Raw genomic sequence first — 6,410 nt, 5'->3', positions numbered from 1 at the left:
TATTAATGCAATTATTTCCTTAAGCAAAAAAAAAAAAAAAATAATTATTTGACGCAGAAATGATAATCTATGACGATGCATTAGACTTTGTTCATATTCTAATTTCAAATTTATTTTTACTATAAGATTTTACAAATTATATTATACAATAATATTTCTTTGAAAATGGAGATCATAAAACATTGAAAAATAAAATGAAATAAAATGAAATAAAATTAAATACAAAAAATTTATTGAAAAGAGATTAAAAAAAATTATCTCAAAAAAATGATTCTCACAATTATAATTTATTGCTTAAAAATATTTGTAAGTAGATATTATTTTTCTATTAAAATTATTATAATTATTATAATTTTTAAAGTAACATTATTTATCTTAATATTTATGTAATTATTTATTTAATACATAAGGAAAAAAAATTATTGCATATCATTAAATACGTATTAATCTTATTTTGATTAGAGAAATATAATATGAATATAATGGTAATAATTTCATTTAAAAAAGATTTTATTCATTGCATTAATATTGTCTCATTGATATTTAATTCATTGATAAGATGCCAAACTTCGTGATATGTTAAAATGATATAGATAAAAATGATACGTAAAAATTTACTTCGTTTGATAAAATTAATTTTAATAAAAATTTCTATGTAAAATATAATGAATTATATAGTAATTTTTTTTTAACGAGAAATTTTAGAATGTGTAAAATCAATTTTAATTTTTATAATTTTTATATCTTTTGAATTTTATGATCACAATTTTGTATATATATTTCATATTTTTCATAATAGAATAATAGCATTAAAATCTGAATATTTTATAATTTAAAATTTTATTCTATTTCGTGTTAATACAAAATATTTTAAAGATTATTTTATATTTAAAAGAACAAAAAAAAAAAGCAAAAATATTGATATGTTTGATTGATTTTATCTTTTTGAAATAATATTCCACTAATAAAAAAATTTTTTCATATATAATTTATTATATTTTACATATTTCAATTTTATTAAAAATGAAATTATTATTTAATTTTGATAATAATTTCTAATTGTATTAGAAAAATTAATCGATTTCTATATTACCGATGGAATATACATTTACATATGAGAACGTTTGAGAACAGCAGAACGGTTACGAATAGTGAAGTGAGTGGATGTATAAGAGAGAGTAAGATTTTTATTTGTGAAAAACGATTTATTTTTCAAGCGATTCTTTTGAATCAAAAAAAAAATAGTTATTTTAAAAGAAAATATAATTTATAATTTACATATTATTTTGTCGTATATATTTTTTTATATTGAAAATTAACAGGTTATGGATTCAAGTCCATGCTTATTGCGTGCTAAATAAAAATTTAAGAGAAAAATAATAAATAAATAAAGAATTTCTTATAAAAATAAAAAAAATCAATGAAATATATTACAAAATTATATTATAAAAAATCATAGAATATTTAGAACAAATCGACAAATTAAAAGTTATAGATGGATTTAGAAATTTCTATTAAATCTTATTAAAATCGCAAGGTTTGTATCAATATTTGATTACTGAACTAGCAGTATTGAAATTAGATTAAAACTAGAAAATAGCTTAGAATAGAAAATGCAAAATTTAATAGTATCGATGATAGAAAATCAATCTTTAATAAATATAATCGCATATTTTATGAACAAAAAATATTGGATAAATTCAAGCATGATCATTAGTATCTATCTTTACTACTAGATGGCCACATAAATCATCGCGTTGATATTGATCAATCACAATTTAATTCGTCGATCTTTAGTATCAATTATCGCCGCAAGATAAACAATATTTTGCAACTTTTATTTATAATTTATTATTATTCGTACTATCATTCGTGTCAATTCCACTATTTACATGCCGGAACGTGTAACAACATTGCACAGAAAAAAGATATTAATTCTATTTGATCAAACTATTTTATTTTAGATTTCATAAGGCATATGTACATTAATAAGCGTCGGATGATTCAATTATATGCAAATTTATTTGAAAAATAATTTGATAATTTTATTCGTTGTTTTACATAGATATTTTGATATCTTATCTAGATATACTTTAATTAATTATTTGTTATCTTTATAATGATTATTTGTTAGATAAATTCTGTATTTATTGATTTTACTACCAAATTTACTAAAGGATTAATATTAATTCAATATTTATTGAATAGAAATATTTTTTAATTACATATTTTTTTTAAAATTTAAAAATAAAACGTAATTAAAATGCAAATAAATTTTATAATAAAAATTTGATAAAAAAAATATAAATTTATCAATTTTTGTATAAATAAATGCAAAAATTATTTTAAAAATAATAAATAAACATTTATAATTAAATCTAAAAATTTAATTATTGTTACAATATCTGAAGTTCTTTTTTCTTAATTGAGGAATTATAATTTTTATAATTATACTAACATAATTTATTATTTTTATTAAATCTTTAGATATTTATCTTGAATATATTTCTTATTTTTTGTAAGTTGTATAACTATGCATTTTTTAAAACTTTCTTGACTTAAAATTATATTTTTTGAAAAATTATTTATATAAATCAAAGACCATTTATTGGATTCCAAATACTTTCTTGGTATATTTTATATCTATATTTTTTTTTCATCTGTGTTTCATCTCAAAAGAAATGAAATATACATATATTTTTTATTTAAAGTTGCATAATATATTGTTGTATTTGATTAAAGTATATTTGTTTGAAATTTTTAAGAAAAATATGTAGAAACATATTTTCTAAGTTGTGTTGATTCGTTACATTTCATAATATAAATATTATATTTATAATTGTTTTATTTGTTGTATTGTTCACCTTTTACAATTTTAATATTTAACATTATTTATAATTTTTAAGAAACATTTTTAAAATATACATTAAATTACTTATATAATATTAAAAAAGAAATTATAATAATACTACATAATATAATAGATTTTTTATTAATTCATGACAGATGGAAATATTTACCAAATTTACTATTCCGACTTGTATTAGAAACGACCAGATGGGTCATTTTTGATAACTTGAATAAAAATGCACTGCATATTTATCAAAACATCTTTGATAAATTATATGGCTATAGATATTATCGCTAGAAAATATACATATATAAATATCCCCAGAAATAATAATGCTAGGGAACATTAAGAGAATGCTGAATACAAAAGCGGCTTCTTTAAAGAATTTTTCAAGACAAAATTTTATAACTGAATCATATATAGATATCATATAGATATATTAGAAATCAGAGAGAAAAATAGAGGAAGCAAGCCTAAAAAAATAAATCAAATAAAAAAGAAGATCTCCTTATAAGCTTAAATCAAAAGTTTAAACAATAAATTCGAATAATTGAATATAAAAATTTCTGCTTAGCAAAACAGTTAAATAAATAAATAATAAAATGAAGTTTCTGTTAGAAATTAGAAGAAAGAGATAAATTTAGATGATACATGTAAAAACTCATGTAACAATATGTAAAAAAATATGAATTATCAGCTCAAAAATAAAATATTCTATGAATATTTAAAAGATGAATAATATTGCACATCGGGATAGATTCTAGATAGAATCTGGGATGATACTTTGTAAAGTATTTCCTGGATAACACATGTTATGGCAAAACAGAAAATATTTAAACAGTAAATATATTGTAAATTCTATTATTAAGATATTAATGAAAGATAGATTGTTTTCTGAAAAGATTCTCGTTCTAATTTTTTCAAGTTTGATCCAATAATAAACAATATACAATACAATTTATTTTTAATTATTGATATTTTTTTTTATTGTTATTTATTGCATAATGGAAATATATTAATATGTAAAATATTATTCATCATTATGTAAATAGTTTAAAAAACTATAGAAATATTTTTCATTTACAATATATTTGCTGTAATAATATTTTATAAAATTATTTTATATACATTATATAAATATATTATAAATAATATATTATAAATATATATATTATACAATATATATATTATATAAATATTAATGATATAAAACATAGAAATAATAAAAACATAAAATATATCGATTCAACAAATGTAAAAGATATATAAATTTTAAAATTTATTACTTATTAACAAGTAAACTAATATTTATTTCATCTAATATTATGAAAATGCATATTTTTATAGAAGAAAGATAAAAACATGAAACTTAAATACAAGTTTATTATCATTTATATTCATTATAGATATTTATTATTATATTTATTATTATATTTTTTAATTTATATATTTTACATAATGTATGTATTTCACATATTTCATTCAAATAAATAAATATAATTATTTATTTCATTTATATTTTACATATATCAATATTTCATTTAAAAAAAAAATATGTCAATATGTACAGAAAATATCAATAATTTTGAAAATAGTAAGTGGAATCATTATATTCGTCATTCCAAACCACACAATTTTATTTTGACACAATTTTTTGTATCGACAAAATAACGAAGATAAAACTAAGGAATTCATGATAAACAAAATATTCTGAATTCGTACATAATATACTAAAATCAAAAATTAATGTTTATTTAATCACATGATTCATCACATTGTTTGATACATTGTTTGATACAATATAATATATGCCAATAATGAAATGCATCAATAATGAAATAACAAAATAGTATAATAAAATTAAGAAGCTTCTTAAAACAACATTTATTTTTTCTTTTATTTAAATTTATTTATTGTTAATTTATAATTTAAATTAATAACACAATGCCTAAAACAAAAAATAAATAATAATAAATAATAAATAAATAATAATAAATTGGATTATCATAATCGATTATAAATCTATCACTATTATTATTGATATATATAATAATTTTGTTAATAATGGACAAGCTGTTTATTGTAAAATATACGATAAAAAATATCTTTTTGTTTAATTATTTTTTTCAAGTTAAGTAAAATAATATTAATTTAATATATATTATTATTATTTATATATATCATTAATATATATTAATTATTAAAGATTAAATATAAAAAAGTTGCTATTAATGCAGCATGTGATTATAATTATATATAAGATATATTTACAAGAAGAATGCTATAGAAAACATTAATGCACTAACAATTTATTAAAAAAAAAAAAAAATTAATTTTATCTTTATATCATGTATATCATGCAATAATAAATAATTTGCTGTCATGAATAATGAAATACAAAAAAATTTTGTCAAAAAAAATGCTATAATAAAAAGAATTGGAAAAAATTCTAAATAATATTGATGAAAATTGTTTAAATATTCATAGATAATGAATAATACAAAACAAATTTACATTGTAAATTTGATTATGAAAAAATTGTAAAAAAATACATCATTATGCTATAGTTCTTGGCTTGTAGATACTTAAAAATAAATTATGGAATGATTATATGATTTGCAAATTACAATGAAAGTTCTATAGTCAACTAGAATTGGAAAGAAAATGTTACTAATATACGGCATACATATTGAAATTCGGTAAGCATTTAAAAATATTTTATTAAAATATATTTCATATAACTTATTTAATCCATAAACTTAATTTAGTTTGTGTATTATTTTATTACACAAAAAAAAATCTTATTGAACAGTTTCATAAAATATGATGTATCGAAAAATACCATTCGACATATTAATTCATGATATATTAGTTATTTTATACGATTTCGATAAATGCTAATCGTGCTTTATGATATGATTATATTATTCATATTTTGGTTTATAAGAATCTTAATGATTTTTTAAATAATATTAGATTGAATATTTCAAATTTTACTAATTTGAGAAATATTTTAAATTATGATTTATCATATTTTTTAATTTTCTTTATTATTTTTATTATTTATTATTTATATATCTTTCAAAAGAAATATGTAAAACAATTTGAAAGATTAATGAAAATTTACCTTGAGAATTATGGTAATAGTGTTGTTTTTTTTATCAATATTAATAAAAGAAAAAATAAAATAATGATAAAGAAATTAAATAATATTTAAATAATATAAAAATATACGATGATATAATATAAAATATATAATAGAAAATATAAATATAAGCTTATATAATAAAACATGAATATATAAATGAATATATAATTGCTAATGTAATTAAATAAATGTTAAAAAAATTTACATCATATATACAATATATTTACAAATTTATTTTTTAATAATCATGTTGTGACTTATTACACATTATTTTTATCAGGATGTAAAATCTTACTTAATTTTTTTAATATCATTCTTTTTTATATAAAAGTAAATAATTTTTTATATTAAAAGTAAATAATTCTAATATATTTTTGTTTTGATATTTATATATATATATATATACATTTA

At 16.8% G+C, this 6,410-nt stretch overlaps 1 long non-coding RNA gene across 1 annotated transcript; it reads left to right on the top strand.

Moving 5' to 3' along the window:
• The first annotated feature begins 1,481 nt into the window (after nucleotides 1-1,481).
• On the top strand, nucleotides 1,482-3,297 carry LOC116186301. Its single transcript, XR_004151263.1, has 2 exons — nucleotides 1,482-1,537; nucleotides 3,176-3,297. It is a non-coding gene; the product is annotated as an uncharacterized LOC116186301 (long non-coding RNA).
• The last annotated feature ends 3,113 nt before the right edge of the window (nucleotides 3,298-6,410 follow it).

The sequence above is a fragment of the Apis dorsata genome, unplaced genomic scaffold (genome assembly GCF_000469605.1).
Source record: "Apis dorsata unplaced genomic scaffold, Apis dorsata 1.3 scaffold_575, whole genome shotgun sequence".
Lineage (NCBI taxonomy): Eukaryota > Metazoa > Arthropoda > Insecta > Hymenoptera > Apidae > Apis > Apis dorsata.
This window is presented reverse-complemented; position numbering and strand designations above follow the sequence as displayed.